Source organism: Pinus tabuliformis, chromosome 5_1, assembly GCF_031772625.1.
Source record: "Pinus tabuliformis cultivar Carrire ecotype Pingquan chromosome 5_1, CPIR1, whole genome shotgun sequence".
Taxonomy (NCBI): Eukaryota; Viridiplantae; Streptophyta; class Pinopsida; order Pinales; family Pinaceae; genus Pinus; species Pinus tabuliformis.
In genome coordinates, this window is record NC_142305.1 from 451,719,053 (window position 1) to 451,737,733 (window position 18,681).

Here is an 18,681-nt window from a genome sequence, read left to right on the forward strand (position 1 = left end):
GTAAAAATCCCATGGAGAGATGAGCAAGGGGCTCAGTGGAATGGAAATGTATCATCTCATTGATGGATTCAACAGTTATGGAGTAAAGGACAGTTTGGGAAGGTGACATAACTGCTCTGTGGACAGGGTCATAGCTGGCACATCATTGGTGAATGATATTTGAGAAAACATGGACCAAGGGAAGAAATTACATGGGAAGGTTTGATTCCCATAGTCCAAAAATGTCAGAGTTGCTTAGATGACTATCTCTGATTTGGCAGAAGGTCTGAAGATGATTGCTGTCACCAGTTAAGTCTTTTATTTGGAAATCTCTGTCGGCCAAGGGTAGATAATTCAAGTCTTTATGAGGTGCATTCATGGGCGCGACATTCAAGGCTATGGGGGCTTCCATGTTTGGTTCTTGTGTATTCAAACAGGAATTTTGGCTTTCTGTGGAGAATTGGAATAAACAACAGGTTTAGGAGTCTTTTTATGGATTTAAAAAGACTAATTTGAACTCAAAGTTGGCTTTGTTTAGGTAGAATTCTCTGTGAAAAAGTGAAATTGCAGGTATGCAGGGTAAACATGGATAAATACGTGGTTTGCAGAGGTATAACTCTGAATTTTCAGGTCAAATGACGGACTGCTAAGCACAACGCTAGAGTTTCTTGGCTAGGTGACGGGCTCACTACTCGAACAATGGTTGGACGTATTTTGCATGGAGCATAGTTTGCAGAAAATCGGGGTGAAAATGACATTTTGTTGTCAATTTAACAAAAATTGATTTTGGCGGGTATTTTTTGGCATTTATTAGCGGGTGACATCAGCATGATGGGATAACTTTGTTGCGTAGCGAAGGGTACAGGATGGCAACGAGGCAGTGAAATGGCGGATGGTCAATGGGAGGGTGGTAAGTGGTTTACCCCGGACTGCTTTTGCACTAAAGTAGTTTTGGTCGGGAGGGCTACGAGTAGCGTGGGCGGACGACACGTGTCCGGGTACGGGCGGGGATACCACAAATCTCCCAGGCGGTAAAGTTTGGCGGATGGAGGGCTAGCGATATGATCTACAGCCGTCGGATGCGAGGGCCGAGATCAGACAATGGGCGCTACACAGAGATGATGGGTGGTTAAAGTGTGGGGGCCTGATCATATTCATTATTTTTTAATGGTTTTGGGACTTGTTTGATCGGTTGGCGGGGTGATTTGTTAATTAACTAGTCGCAGAGTTAATTAATTTCAAAACTGTGCACGAGGAATGGTTATTATAAGGTTTCAAATAAACCTATAATTCCGTGTAAAACAATGACATATGGCTATAGTTTAGCTGGGGGCTAGAATAATAAAATTTTGGGGTTTTACATATATTAATATAATACGGGAAAGGGGAATAATTTTAGGAAGTTTATACAATAATGTCAATGGTTAATATGAGAAGGTTTCTATGTGATTTTGTACAATTTCCTAAGTAAAAAGGGTTTTACTTAGGCCTTTTATGAAATGGGATGGAGTGATTTCGTGATATTAAGCAGATCTCAATATCTCTAGGGGGAGATTAGTAAGTGATTTGGGAAAGGAATAAAAGGGAGTTAGTCATTTTTCCTTGGTGTGTGTCCAAATATCTGCCATGGTACTTGTGATAATAGTAGGGTGAAAGACTTGAGAAACAAAATCAACCACAAGTATGCTTCTACAACACCAAAACTGCCTACCCAGCCTACTGTACCTACCATTTTTTCTTCTTTTTCTTTGGGTGCACTTGGACTGGCAAACCCTCATCAATTTTTTTTTCTTTGCATGATAAGCCTATCTAGATCTGCACTTATTTCTTCCAAGGGCTCAGATTAAACTATTGAGCTCCTTTGCTTGTCTACCTATCTATTTATCTGCCAAGTTTAAACAGTTTGGACAGATTTTATTCTCTAAAATAGGAAATTCAAACATGAACTAGCCAAGATTAAGCTATTTGGCCATTCATTAACTGTGGTAAAAAAAATTTCAACAAGCTGTACATGATACCTTATTTATAGAGAAATGAAATAGTAGTGGCATTTGGACTTGCACACCTTCCTAGTCCTTTTATTTGGGGTTCATTTCTTTTCTCTTTTTCTTTTGACCATTTATCTTTTCACCCTTTGATTTTTCTTTTAGGGTATACCCTCTTTACATTTTTTTAAATTTTTTGATTTTTTGAGAATATGGAAAACCTTTGCAACATAAAAAGGTATGAACATATTGCAGAGCTAATCAAGTCCATCATGAAATATGACACCTATTGTTATAGGAGGATAACACTAGCTCCACTTGGGGATGACCTTCCCTGGTGGAAAGTCAAGAACAGCAGGTCAGATGGCCTTTTCCATGACTTTGACTGTGCTTTGAAATATTCCTTTGTTGAAAGTAGAAAAATTTACAACGGATCATGTAAAATATACACATTTTTCTTGAGCAAAACAAAAATGGTAAAATTCCTTCACTGTTTCTCAAAATTTTCTGCACATTCCTTCCTATTCTTATTGCTGTAAAAAGTTGCAGAAACTAAACTTCCTTATGTACAAGTTAGAGTTAGGATATATCAAAAAACTGGATCAAAATAGTGTTTCAACATTCAACCATTCACTGGTCCATCTTCTGCTTCTATACAAACTAGGCTTTTCAGAAAGTAAGTATTGTTGCCTTGTGAAGCCTGAATAATAAAAGGTCCCTTCCATAGGAAGTCAAACTTCCCATGTTTTCCTTTATCTTCTCTTCTGGAATCCCATTTCAATACTTTGTCCCCTAGATAAAAATATTCTACCTTGGTCCTTTTATCAAATATCCTCTTGAGTTTTTTTTGTAACACTTGGGATCTTTAGTATACCTCTTCCCTAGTCTGCTGCAAATGGATGGTCTGATTTATCCTTCTTTGAATGTCATTGGGCTGTACTTGAGCTTCTTGCAACAATTTCATTACAGGGACTCCTAAAGATGAAGGAAATACAACCTCCATACCATAGACTAATTCATAAGGGCTAGTCCCAATGGATCTCTTGGTAGTTAATCTGTCTGCCCATAGTGCATTGATAAGTTTCTTATGCCAATTTTTCTTGTTTTCTTCCAATACTTTCTTGATAATATTGATCAGGCTCTTATTGGAGGACTCAAGTAGATCCTTACCTTGAGGGTAATAGGCTATGGAATGGCTTAAGGTAATGTGGTACTTGTTACAGAAACTGATCATTCTCTTGGATTTGAAAGCAGCAGCATTGTCAGTTATGATCTTTTCAGGACAGCCAAATCTAGACAAGATGTTGGTTTCTAAGAATTGTATAATCACTGTATCATTGGCTTGTCTACAAGGGATGGCTTCTATCCATTTGGTGAAATAATCTGTGGCAGTGAGGATCCATTTATGTTGGCCAGAAGAGGAAGGATGGATTTCCCCAATGAAGTCTAAACCCCATTGCTGAAAGGGTTTTTCGGTGGAAATTGGTCTAACAGGTAAAGGTAGAAGTTTCCTCTTGCCTTCAAAGATTTGGAATTTATGGCAGACAGTGAAAAATTTCTTGACATCAGCAAACAAGGTTGGCCAGTAAAATCTAGCCCTTAGGATTTTGTCAGCAGTTGATTTCCAGTACAGATGTCCACCACAGTCCCTTGCATGAAATTCTTTGAGTACCTTGTCAGCTTTATCTTTTATTAAGCAGTTCAATAGAATACCTTCATGATTTTTCCAAATAAGAGCGCTATTTAAAATACAAAATTTTGAAGCTTTCATTTTAAAAAACCTTTTCTTTGTTCTGGATAACTGTGGAGGATCCTGCAGGTTTAGTAATACATGAGTTATATCAACATACCAAGGTGATTCTAGGAAGGCCTGGATGATTTGTGGAGTCGCTATCTCTTGTTCATTATCCAGTTCATTAATATCTAGGGCTTGGCAATTGGTTTTAGTCAAGAGTTTATCCAATCCCTGTGCTTTTATAAGCTTTGTAGGTTTTATTTCAATATCATACTCTAATATAGTAGCAATCCATTTACCTCTCTTGCCTTCAATCCCCTCTTGGGTCAGGATATCTTTGACAACAGCATTTGGTACATAGGCTATTATATGGTGTTGGGTGTGGAGCCTGATTATCTTCTATATTCAAAGGTATCGCCACATAGGACCCCAGTTCGAAATGGGGGTATTGTATTTGAGGCTATGAGATAGATGTGTATTCTGTGAGCGAGAAACATAGAGGTGAGACTGTGAGAGAAAACAGAGGATATTACAGCGGATTTGCTGTAGGTTGTGTCTCTTCATTTTGATGGATAATAAAAAGGAAGGACTGGCTGTTCGGGGTGGACGTAGCCCAAACTGGGTGAACCACGTATATCTGTGTCTCTCTTGTTTTGTGCATTTTCTGTGTTTATATTTCTACAATATTTTATGTGTTCCATTGCTCCGTAATATATAATTTTCTAACATATGGGACTATAATATGTAGACTCTGAAGTCTTTGATAGCTTTCACAACTGCATCAGCCTGTTTTTCCATGATTGGGTATTTTAGCGGTGCATCTCTAAGTGCTTTACTGAAGAAGGCTATGGGTTTTTCACATCCTTGATCATTTTTCTGTAGTAAAACAACAGCAATAGTATGTTCAGATGCAAATGAAAATATTATGAAGTATCTGTCAAATTTTGGGCTTGTAAGGACTGGTGTTTTTGTAAGATCTATTTTAATTTATTCAAATGCTTATTTAGCTTCTAATGTCCACTTAACCTTGGAATCTTTCCTCAACATATTATTCAGCAATCTGATCAATTCAGCCAAATTAGGAATGAAGCTTCTTAAAAAGTTAATCTTTCCTAGGAAAGCTTGAAGCTCTTTGATATTTCTGGGGTGAGGTATTTGTAAAATGGCTTCTATTCTATCAAGATCAACTTTGATGCCATCTTTGGAAATTATATGGCCCAACAGTTTGCCTTCTTCTAGGCCGAACAACGACTTTTTGTGATTCAAGGAAATACCATACTTTCTGCATTTTAAAAACACTTGTCTCGGATGATCTAAATGTTGCTGATCTGATTTAGAAAACATAGTAAGATCATCCAGATATATGACCAGAAAATCATGAATTTCCTTTGCAAAAGCTATGTCCATTGCTCGTTGGAAGGTTGCCCCTACATTCTTTAGTCCAAATGGCATTTTGACATATTTGAAAGTTCCACATGGTGTTGTAAAAGTAGTCTTTTCCTGGTCATCAGGATGGACAAGAATCTGGTTAAAGCTTGAAAACCCATCCAGCAATGAAATTTTAGAGGCACCTACTACCCTTTGTAAAATATGGTTCATCTTATGTAACGGGTAATTATCTCTCAAAGAAACCCTATTTACATTCCTTAAATCAAGACACAATCTGATTTCTCCTGTTTTCTTCTTGGTGTGCACTAAATTAGACACCCATTCTGAAAACCTGATAGGAGCAATTATCCCAGCCTCATACATTCTTTTAATTTTTTTTTCAATTAAAGGGAGTAGTACAGGGTTGACCCTTCTGAGTTTTTGCTTGAAAGGTTTTTGATTTTCCTTGAGGGGTATTGTATGTTGAATTACAGAAGTGTCATAAGATTTCAGATCTTCATAGCTCCAGGAAAAAACATCCTAGAATTCTCTGAGGAGTTCAACATATTTAATTTTTTGATCAGGAGGCAAAGTTTTGGATAATTTTATCATTTTAGGTTTTTCTTCAATTCCTATGTTACAGTCCTCAATGTCTGCGTTTAGAGGCTGCATTTTGGGTTTCTTTGGGATATCATTAGAATCAAAGAAATTTTCCAAAGGAGTTAATCCTATGGGCAAATAATTGTCCTTTAAGTTAATGACTTCAGATTCCCCTCCAATAATCTCATTAATGTCTATTTCTATAAGATCTTGCAACTGCTCCTTGGTAAATTTCGTTGGGTGAAGTATTTGGGTTGTAGTTTTTGCTAAAATGTCTGTTTCAATTTTGTATATTTGATCAACCTCACTAACAGTGTTCGTGTCTATATTAGTGTTACAAAACTCTTCTTCTAGGGCCAAGAAATTATTAATTTCAATGCCATTGTCAAACACTTGCCAATTATTTACATTGTCGGGTATGGTTGGCCTGTGTTTAATCTCAGCTGTGAACTGATGATTGGGTTCAAAAGGTAATTTACAAGTGCTGGCAAATGTTGCCAAACTGTGAGCATGCAAATTGTGTTTTCTTGGAATTTTGGCCAGCTGTGTTTCCAGAAATGTATTGAGGATCTCAACTACTGCTCCTCTGTAAGATCTTAATCTGGGATTATTTGTGAGGAAGTTCCCTTTCATCTGTTGGATGACTAAATCAAAGTCTCCCAATACTGATACCCTGGTTGCCCCTAAAATTTTGATCAATTTAAGTCCTAGCAAGAGGGCTTCATATTCAGCCATGTTATTGATGCATGTAAAGTTTAACCTGTAAGCATGCCCTTCAGCATGATCACTTTCTAGATTGTGCACCCAAATCCCTGCTCCTGCCCCTAATTTATTAACTGATCCATCAAATTCTAAATACCATAGGATCTCATGTTCATAGTTAGTATCAGGAGTCTTAGAAATTTGTTTACTAGGGAAATCTGGATTTTTAGTTTCATCTGGTTTCTCTTGGGTGTCTGATATATCATTGTTCACAAAAATTTCTTGAATTTGAACACTGGAGTTTTGGTGTATAATTTCTTCTTGTCCAATCGATAAAACCTTGACATAAGTTGAAGGATTATTTTCAGCATTGTATAGAATGAAGGAATCCATGTCAGAGTGCATGGAGTAGATGGGAAAATTCTAGGGTTTTTCCTAGATGCTTACCACGTATTTCATTAAAGTTTCCCGGTACAATCTCTTTGGCTGGCCAAATACTGAAATACTAGCATAAGACATGTCTAGCTGTAAAGATCCTTGGAGCTTTTCACCCCAAGATCTAGACAACAAAATGCCATATTTTGGTGGAATATCAGCTACCACTATGTCCATTAAAATGGTCTTGGCGGGGTATTGAACTAATGATACACATAAATCTTTGATCAATCCTAGACATCTGACCTGGCTTGAGTCAAAAGAGAATAAGTCTTTGTATGGCCTGGTAATATCTAGGTCTAACTTCTCCATTACAGATTTAGGCATTAAGTTATGAGAAGCACTAGAATCAAACATTGCATTATAAAGTATTTTATCATGAATATTCAGACTTACATAGAAAGGAGGAACCCCTCCATCTACTGACTTTCCGTTTACCTCAGGACCAAAAATTAATTCAGGCTGGTCATCCAAGACATACACTGAATCTTTGTTCTATGAAATTTGGAGTGATCTGCAGATTTGACCTCTGTAGGCATCATGCTTAGCCAATTCTGACAATGGGATAGCTATCTTTAATTTTCCAATTTCAGTCTCAAGATTGAAAGGTTTTTCAGTTTGAGTTTTTGTATTTGGGACTGTGAGATTGTCCTTTTCTGTTGTATTTTCAGTGCTTTTTTCTTTTTCAGGAGTGGTGTTATGGGCTGAAGTTGCTTCCAACTCAATTTTAGGAGGTTCTTCCACATTTCCCTTGGGAGGAGTGGAAGTTGAAGGTTGTTCATTATCTGATACATCTTCAACTGTTGGATTATTTGGGCTAGGACCTGTTCTAGGAAGGGTTTGTACAGAGGGGTTCTTGATCTTAGCTTTGTTAGGTTGCTTGGTTTCTTTCTGTTTATTGGTTTCAGGGACGTCTATTCTTTTTCTCCTCAGATTGTATTGCTTGTGGACTTCAGAAATGGCTGTATCATATCCCTCTTTGAAATCGAATGATTCACCTGATTGAGTTTGGAATTGATTAAGAGTGTGAGCTTCTTGTTCTTCTTGGGTCAAGAAAATCTGTTGTTCACTATTGAGGCCCATTAAGTTAATTTGAGTATCTTCTGTTGGTTCACTAGAAGTTGAAGCTTCAGCATAATGTTCCTATAATGGGGGTCTAATGTTTTGGTCAGGCCCAACCTTTCTAGTATTAGGGTTCTGGTTTTTCCTAAAATTTGGATTTCTCCCAGTGTTGCTTGATTGACCATCCCAAGGGGATTTCCTCTCAATTTTTTCCACTCTATCACCTAGTCTATCCATTCCTTTAATAATAGCATCTAAGTTTTGTTCAAATGTAGAAGGTTCTTCTTTGAAAGGTGTTTTCCTTTCAGCTCTAGCTCGAGCTCATTTAGAAATCAGGTTGGCTTCAACGCTGACAACTATGCTCTGCATCTCCTCTAAGTTACGAGGAGCTCTTTCCCTAAGTTGGTATGCCATATCAAAGTCAAATGCATCAGGGAATTTGATCAAGGCCAAGTCTGGAAGAGGTTTGAGATTTTGAGGAATAGCATTGTATACATTATTAAATCTGGTACACTAATCTTGAACAGTTTCTTGTGGGCCTCGTTTCAAGTTTTCATATTCTGATAAAATGTGGAGAGGATCTTTCTTCTTTTCCCATCTATTCAAGAAAGTATGATAAAGAGCTTCTGGGTCATTGATAGTGTTTGGAGGGAGGGCTCTAAACCATGTTCTAACAACTCCAGTTAAGCTTTGAACAAATACTTTCATTCTAACATCATCATCATCAATCTCATAGTTTTCAAAATAATCAGTCATTTTCTTAGAATGTTGTTGAGCTGTGTAAGTGCTAGTACAGTCAAAATAAGTGATTTTACTTTGATAATCTTGAGGCAGCGCCCCTGGATTGGCAGGTAATTGCAGGGGAGCATATTGGTTTGCTATATTTGCAGAGATAAGTGTGAGAGCTGGAAGAGCAAGGATAACAGTGGAAATGTATGCTGTAGATGGAGGAGTGAGAAGGATAATTTGAGGTGCTGATGGAGAACTTGAAGAAACTACAGTAATGGTAGAAAGGATTGGTGTTTTTCCAGAAGTAAGCTCAGATTGGATAGGGTTCTGCGAATGCTGATCAAGGTGTGAACAAGCAGAATGTTCTTAGCTCTCTTGGCTTCTAAGGATCCTAGGAATCCGATTAGGATTCTCAAACACAGGTGGGGGATTTGGATCAGGATTTGATCTGGTGTAACGGATCTTTTTCTTTGGAGCCAGTTTCTGAGTATGTTTTTGGTTTTTTTTTGGAATAGTTTTAACAATACAACTTTAACAGTATCTTCTAGGAAATTTTAGATGAGGGGATTATGAACTTTCCTAAAGATCTATTGAAACAAGGAACTGATCAAGTATTTGAGACAATTGTTCAATACATAAACTAGACTGGAGATAGACTGAAGCAGCATTTATTTACTTCTGCAATTGCAAAGCAAAGTAGTTTCAAAGGCTACCTGGCAAACTTCAGACTCCATCTGTAGCTTATGAAATAAACAATAGTAAGAAACAATTATTCAGTTCCCCAGTGGAGTCGCCAATGATGTTATCACTCAGGTTGTTCCCCAAAGTTGCAAGAAAGAGAATCCGGCCGAGGTAACCACAGACCAATCTTTTAGATACAGATTCTAGCCCATCTGGATCTAAAAAGGGCTCTCTCTTTATGATTTAGCTTTTTTTAAAGTTTTTTAGGCTAGTTATGAAGTTCAAGGGTTTTGTTTTGAGTTTGGATGGTGGAAAAACTCAATAGAACGGTGAGGAAAAACATGAAGAGCTCAGTCCATTGGGCATGATGGAGTCAGAGAAGGATAGCTTCCTAGATTCGGTATCTAATTGAGGATGGCATCACAGAGCAAGGTACTCAAGTATGGAACAATTTAAAGGCTGGAATCAGATGGAATGCAGTCAGACAGATGAAGTAAAATTATGAATCCTTCATCATATTAACAGGGGGAAAATGGCTGACTATGGTTAAGGAGCAATTAAGAATTCCTTAGCAAATAGTGAAATGCAAGAACCAGGAAGCAGGAGCAATTAAGAATTCACTGTTTATATTAATTATGAAGAAAACATAGAGAATAATAAAGATTGAAAACAAAGTGCAGTCAAGCAAATTATGAGTTATTCTTTTTCTTTATTATTAAGATCATGAAACATAGATGATATAATAAACATAGAAACTGTAAAACACAAGTTAGAAAGGACTTATTGATCCCTAATTTGATTCAAAAATTCTGTAACAGGTCCTTAGCATTAATTCCTCATCCAAAGGCCCTTCAAAAAATGGTTCCAACAACCTTTTTATTCCAAAATTCAGAGTTACAGCAAAGTCTGAGAATACTCTCCCACCAACCCCAAATTCTTCGTTTGGGGGGTATTTATAAAAAATATCAAAATATCTTACAAAATATCTGAAGGAGATAATATCTAGTGATGATCAACCCCATTTTTACAAAAATATAGAGACAAACGGTCTCGAAAACAGGGAAACAATAAATTGATGATGTGCTGGCCATTCCTTCTCTTTTGGACGTACCAGAGATAGGTTCTGCGAGTCGGTTTACAGCTGTCTTCCACTGATACTCTGCGCTGGTTGCTCTGTAGTTGCCGAACATCCTTTGACCCTGATCAAATATATTTTGACATGCTTGAGCTTGGTTTATCTCTGTATATCTTTATCACGGAAAAATAGACCAAAATGTACATATTACCCAAGAGGAATTTATAGGATCCCCAACATGTCTTCCCAACATTGTTGATTTGGCAACTTATGCATCTAAATTTTCCTGAAGGTTTCATCAGCTTGTGTGTATCTGATAAAATTAGGCTGGAGTTGAAAGAGATGTTTTAATTCATGTTCAATATAAAATAAGCTCTCCAAATTATCATAGAGACTTTGGCATGAGGGGAGTGCTTTTACTCTTGAAGCACTTGTTGATGAATTAACTTGATCAACAGCATATGTGTTCAACTTATGCACATAATCTACGTGTTTTATGAGATGGTCATTATTTCCTAAAAGACTTGTTAGCCCTTTTTTATGCAAAACTGTAAACCGTTCCATCAAAGAATTAATTTCCACTTGCATATCTTGGCATCTTTTTTCCAAATTCTGCATTAAAGTTCTCTTGGTTAGAACCTTTTTTATTTCCAAAATGGTGCCTATTCTATCTGGGATGCCAAGCTATTCCAGCTATTCTCTATTTCTGTAATTCAAAAAATGTATGAGTCGGTTGGATTGATCAGACATTTGTCCTCATAAAGCTCTTGCTTTTTGAATTTCTCCATGTGCTACACTCACTAAATCAACCTGCTCATAAATAGTTTGGTTAGATCACCAAACATCACTAAGGGATTGATTGATGTTGGTCCAAAGAATTCCTCTGATTTCTGCCAGAGGCTTATCGAAAGTGAGATCCTTCTCTAGTGTTCTCACTTTATTCTCTAATGTTTTAACCTCTCTTATTTTCTCTACCATACTTAATTTGGATTTATCATAACTCTTTTCTACTTTTGCCAGTTTTTCCTTCACTTGTTTCAGCTCTGACACTTGGAGTCTCAATTCTTCCATGGCCTTTATTAATTCTTTTGTGCTCATATTTGTACTATTGCCTGGTGCTGGTACTGCTATTTCTATACCTGTCGTTACTTCTGTTGTAGGTGCTGGGACATTTGGAGCTGATGCCGATGCAATTGTTGAGGGGACTGTAGTTGTGACTGCAGGAATTACCTCAGGTGGCTAGGAGGTTTACTCTCCCTACTTCTCTCTTAATGCTTTTTCCAGTGCCTGCTCAGTATCAATTAATATTTCATTGAGCTTCATGAGCAGTTCCGTCATGTCTTCCTCTGATTTCTACTGCACAACTACTGCAGTCTGTGATGCATGGAAGGAGGCAGTTTTAGCTGCTTCCTCAGGGCAGCAATGTCCTCTTCTTTCTTCTTTATAAGTTCCTTTATTCCTTTAGCATCTTTGGGGTCATGCCCCAGTTCCATGATGATCTCTTCTAAGGATTTGATCCTGTTGTCCTTGGCCAGAGAGGAGGCTTTCTCCAACTGTAACTGAGCAGAGGTATTGTCCAAGGAGCTTTGCAACTGATGGGCCAACATTGCTTTGTCAGCCAGTCTAGAATAAACCATTTCTCCAGTCTACTTGAGGAGTTAAATCTCGTCCATTTGATGAATGTCTTTGGCTAGGACCTCCAAGTTTGTTCTGATGAAATCTGCTGCTGACTGGAGTTGCTGCATCTTCAGCTTAAAGTAACTCATTATCATTTTACCTTCTTTAATGTCATAGGTAGACATTAATCTTTGCTGGTTTGAAGGGGCCATTTTTAAGTATTGATTGTACATTTGAATCCTTATAGGCTCATTTTTAGCCTTAATTTCTATGAAAGTCCATTTAATGTCTGAGGATTGTTTACTTTGTGGCCTAGTGGATGATACCTCTACACTGTGTTGCCTTTCTAGCTCCTATCTATGAGAGCTAGTTGATGTATCCACCACTGGGGAAGTCTGCTGGCTGATTACCCTCTCACCTCTTAGACTGTATGTTGTTTCTTCAATAATTTCCTCTTCTAGCAGAGGATTCAGTCTTTGTCTCTTTGTTGTTGGTTGCTCAACAGGTCCACTGATAGGTGTGGCTTCTTCTCTATCTCTTTTCTTGCCTTTTTCCTCATTTAAAGGAGTTTGTAAATCTGGGATTTCTTCTACCTTAGATTGGGCTAGAGGAATTTATACTTGTCCTTGTTCTCTAGACCCCCCTGGCTGACCAGTCATGATTGGTTGTTCTGTTGTTTCCACCTCTTTTCCCTTTGAGGTCCCTATGACTGATGCACTGGTTCTCTGTGCAGGCTGCTGAGAAGTTCCAGCAGAGGATGTCCCAATTCCTGATTGCTAAGGCCACTTGAAAGATACCTGTCCAAAAGATTCTTGGTCAATGGTTTTTTCAAGATCTTTCATAGCTCTTTCCATCTCTTCTTGTTCACTAATTTCCTCTATTAATTTCCCTTCTACCCATTCTTCTTGATTTACATATTGTTCAATTTCTGGAATCCTATGATGTATGTATACTGATGGCCTGTTTCTTACCCTTTTGTCACTTATGAAACTACATGGGTCATATGGTACCCACTGAAAACTCTTCTTGAATTTAAGGTGTTCTTCTAAGATATTTTTAGCATCTTTCCACGCATCTCTAGAATTGATGACATAAGGGCCTAACTGATTTTTGATTCTTAGCTGAGCCTTCTTCTTTACATTACAAAAGTGGTTTAAATTTGCATAGATGAACTGCCTGAAATATTCTAATGTAAGTAACCTCATAGGAACATATCTAGGTAACTTGAATGGGCATAGTTCACATCCATATATTCTGATTTCAGTGTGATTCTGGTAGAGGTACCAGTCACCTATCCTGTATTGTGTGAACAACTGTAAAATCTTCTTCATATCACCAGTGATTCTAGAAGGAGGAGCTCCTATCAATAGAGTGGAGGCTGGGTGTACAAATAAGTCAATGAATTCACTATAGGTATAAGGGGAGTCACAGTCATGGAAAACTGAGCTCCAGAAGATCACAGACCTCTGATTTCCCTTTGAGTCCAGTTTCCTGATGGGAAATGGAAAGCTATCCGGCTAATAATATAACAACAAATGGTATATATAAGAAGTGTATTTGAAAACCCCTTCTCTATCCAAATTCAGGAATTGGTCATGGATTTTGTTGGCTATAAAAGTGGCATAGTCATATTTGATAGCAGGGGGTTGTCCTGGAGTAAAGATAGATAATAGAACCAGGGTGATATCATCCACAAACTCACTGGATCTAAATCCCAGGATCAAAGATATCATGTCAAGAATGAGTTTTCCAGTCTCAATGATAAAGGCGTGCAAATAAGGAGGAGGGCATGTAGGCTGGTGGTTTGGTGACATGAACATCTGGGTAATCCGGGTTACCTCTGAGTTAGGAAATTGCAGGTATGTAGGGTAAACATGGATAAATACCTGGTTTGTAGAGGTATATAGGGTAAACATGGATAAATACCTGGTTTGCAGAGGTATAACTCTGAATTTGCAGCTCAAATGGCGGACTGCTGAGCACGACGCTGGAGTTTCTCGGCTGGGTGACGGGCTAATTGCTCGAACAATGGCTGGACGTACTTTGCATGGAGCACAATTTGCAGAAAATCAGGGTGAAAATGACATTTTATTGTCAATTTAATGAAAATGGATTTTGCCGGGTATTTTTTGGCATTTATTGGCAAGTGACATCAGCATGATGGGATAACTTTGTTGCATAGCGGAGGGTACAGGATAGCAACGAGGTAGTGATGTGGAGGATGGTCAATGGGAGGGCGGTAAGTGGTTTACCTCGGACTGCTTTTGGGCTAAAGTAGTTTTGGTCAGGAGGGCCACGAGCAGCGTGGGTAGTCGACACGCATCTGCTTATGGGCGGGGATACCACCAATCTCCCGGGCGGTAAAGTGCAGAGGATGGAGGGCTAGTGATATGATCTACAACCGTCGGATGCGAGGAATGAGATCGGATGATGGGCACTGCACAGAGATGACGGGTGGCTAATGTGCGGGGGCCTGATCATATTTATTGTTTTTTAATGGCTTCGAGACTTGTTTGATTGGTTGGTGGGGTGATTTCTTAATTAACTAATGTGGGGTTAATTAATTTCAAAATTGTGCGTGGGGAATTGTTATTATAAGGTTTCAAATAAACGTATAATTCTGTGTAAAACAACGACATATGGTTATAGTTTAGCCGGGGGTGGGAATAATAAAATTTTGGGGTTTTACATATATTAAGATAATATGGGAAAGGGGAATAAATTTAGGGAGTTTATACAATAATGTCAATGGTTAATATGAGAAGGTTTCTATGTGATTTTGTACAATTTCCTAAGTAAAAAAGGGTTTTACTTAGGCCTTTTATGAAATGGGATGGAGTGATTTGGTGATATTAAGCAGATCTCAATATCTCTAGGGGGAGATTAGTAAGTGATTTGGGAAAGGAATGAAAGGGAGTTAGTCATTTTTTGCTTGGTGTGTGTCCAAATATCTGCCATGGTACTTGTGATAATAGTAAGATGAAAGACTTGAGAAACAAAATCAACCACAAGTATGCTTCTGCAACACCAAAACTGCCTACCCAGCCTATTGTACCTACCATTTTTTCTTCTTTTTCTTTGGGTGCACTTGGACTGGCAAACCCTCATCAATTTTTTTTTTCTTTGCATGATAAGCCTATCTAGATCTACACTTATTTCTTCCAAGGCAACAGTTTGTCTACCTATCTATTTATCTTCCAAGTTTAAATAGTTTGGACAAATTTTATTATCTAAAACAGGAAATTCAAACATGATCTGGCCAAGATTAAGCTATTTGGCCATTCATTAACTGTGGTAAAAAGAAAAGTTCAACAAGCTGTACGTAATACCTTATTTATAGAGAAATGAAATAGTAGTGGCATTTGGACTTGCACACCTTCCTGGTCCTTTTATTTGGGGTTCGTTTCTTTTCTCTTTTTCTTTTGACCATTTATCTTTTCACCCTTTGATTTTTCTTTTAGGGTATACCCTCTTTACATTTTTTTAATTTTTTGATTTTTTGAGAATATGGAAAACCTTTGCAACAGGAAAAGGTATGAACATATTGCAGAGCTAATCAAGTCAATCATGAAATATGACACCTATTTATATAGGAGGATAACACCCCCCCTTCGTTGCGCTGATTGTGTAGCGGGGCGGGGGGGTGAATTTTTTTTGGACCCTACATTAGGTTGGGCGGACCTACCTATGGTTTTGTGCATGATTTTTGCACATGGTTTTGGACGTGATGGTTTTCGGTCCATGCTATTAGATGCTTCAGCATGTATAAATATGTTTTGTAACATGGAAAGCAACATAATGAAAAATCAAACTGGTAATCCCGATTTTGGGGTCTAGTGGAAAATCTCTGTGTATATGTGTTTTATGTGTTATTCTCTCGCATTGTTTATTTTCTATGTTTTAGAATTCGTATGCAGGTAATTTCGGTACGGGGTTAAAACCTACATGTGATAGCATGTTGTAGGATGGCAAATGTTTCCTTTATGTCGGTCTGTATGACTAGGACAGAGGAAATAGTATGATATAGCTTCGACATCTACCCATAGATCACTTCCATGGAATCTCTCAGGGTCCCAAATTCTTCCTTGATTGATGCCTATAGTTCTTTCGTAGTTGAATGAGCTAGTCATATGTATTCATTTTCTTCTTTGAGCCTTTTCCTGTCTTATTTTGTGTTGGAAGATCTCTACTCAGATGCGTAGATATTTCCTTGAGGTTCAATGATCTTCTCCCTCATTCTTACCACATTTAGCCCACTCATGACTACAAAGGCAGTTCTAGTTGAAGAAATCATCATGGGATTTATTGTTGTAACTAGGAAAATGTATTTTTCTGTGGTCACAAAAAAGGGTTCTGTAGGATTCCTTACATAATACTTTCTCCTTTCATGCAAAATATTATGATTGACTTTGTCAAAAGTAAGTCTTGTGAGGTTCGATACCTCCTCTTCTAATTCATCGAGAATTTCCAATTCCGTAAGTGGTGAGTTCACTTCGATAATGAGGGTGGATGGAGGAACATCTAATGGAGGAAGTTCAACCTATGTGTCAGACTCTTCATGTTGTTGTTGATGTTGGAGGTATTGCTTATTTTTCCATTGATCTCCTCCTGCATTTTCTTCAACTCCTTTCCTTATTGTTTCATTTTTTCCTCCTCCACTTTTCTCCTTTGTTCCTCTTCTATCCTCTTCTTTTCCTACTCTTCCTGCTCCCACCTCCTCTTGAGTTCTTCTTCTTGCTACTTCTTCCTTTCCACCACTTCTTTCTCTCGCCTCTCATTTTTCTTTTCTTCTTTGATCCATTGATCCTCTTGCTCCCATTTTAATTTTTCTCCCTCTTGTTGTTTCTTCCTCCTTTCTTCTTCAAGCTACCGCTCCTAAAGTTCCTCGGGATTATGATCACCATATTTATGTGATTTCCTCAATTCTTCTTCTCTTTTCCTTTTCAACTCCTGTTTTTTCCTGGCCAAGGTCAGATTTCTTTCTTCCAGAGTTTCACCGTATTCCTCTTCCTCCTAATCACTTGGAGGGTCTTTTGGTTCTTTACTTTTATGCATTTTAAGTTTCCCACTTTCCTTTTGTCACACACCTTTTCTCTTGAGCAAGGAAACCTAGCTTGTAGGCTTATGTTATCTTGGGAATTGTCAACCTATTCATCTTCCTTTTCTTGTTCCTTGCTTGGGATGAATTCTATTGGTGCATTGTACCAATTTATTACATCATCTTCATGACGCTTCTTGGTATGTGGGTATGACTAGTTAAAAACAACCTTCTTACAATGTGTGACTACCATCCTTTTAGGTTCATACATACATCGGCTTTGAGACAAAATTAAATCCCTTCATGTCCTCTACTTCTGCCTTGACTTCCTTAAAGATTTAAACAGTATATGCTCCAATGGTGAGAGGGATGTTGGGCCAAGGCCTTTTCTTCCCCTTACTTAACGTCTTTTAAAACCCTATAGTCATCTAGTAAGACACTTTCTTTAGTAATAATTTTTCTATGGCGAACCTGGGAAGAGCATGAGGAGGTATGTATGAGTCGAATAACCTAATGAATTTTCTGTCATGGATGGGAAACCTTTCCACTACTTTGGTAATAGGCTCCATATCTCCCTTCGACATGCAAGGAGGATCTTCTCTGAAGAGAAACTGGTATAAAGGGGCAATGAATGTCTCACAGGCAGACTCATGCACACTTTTATAACTTAGGTCCCAAAATATCTTATAATGATAGTGCATGGGTTCTACCACAACGCTTGTTGAGTTATAACTCCAATTGTTGAAATGACATCTCGCACACACTGCATCTAATAGGAACAAGGCCATGTGGAATTCAAATGGTTGGTATACCTTAGGATACTTTGATACATGTATGTTGGTTTTCAATGCAGAAGCGAGGATAGTAGCCCAATTGAATTTTGTGCCTCTAGTGGTGAAAAAATAGATGATAGGGACCCATGTCTCAAGAAAGGTATTGATGTTAGACCTCCCATACAATCGATTCATAATTGCACCAATGAGATAGTAAACTTTATTTAGGACTTCTGCCTCGTACACTTGATCATTTTTCACCCAAAAACTAGAAGGGTCTTCCCACCAAGACCTTAAAATGTACTTCATTGGAATGAGGAAATATGATATCCATTTGGTATTAATGTTTCTTCCTTATCTGGAAACTTGTAATAAGAAGCAATGTGTGCCGAAGAGATGGCTACGAAGGCTTCACGTATATGGTTCCTTACTACCCACCAAAATATGTCAGTGTTCTGTATAATCGAATCCATGATATTTGTGCACATGAAGACAGGTGGATGCAATGCCCCTTTGTGGAGCCTAGGATTCTTGATGTTGAGATATACCTAGAAGTCTTCTTGGTCCTCAAGTATGTTTGCTTAGAAAGTTCTTCATATATGTTGAACCAGGAGAGTTTGGTAGTCCTATTGATATTGCATGTAGTGTCCCAGTAGATAGGAGCTGGTGGGCCTTGGTGGATTTCCTGGACAATGCTCTCAACACTGTTGTGGGAAGGCTTGATAATGGGAGGTTCCATTTCTCCAGAGAAAGATGAAATATAGATGCAATAAATGTCCATGTCGCTTGGAATGTCAAGAAAATAATCCTAAAATGAGAGAGATGGCATGAATAATGTAAAACTAAAGTGAATCATGAATCAAGGCTTCAAAGTATTGGGAAAAGTCTCGAGGAGGAGTCCT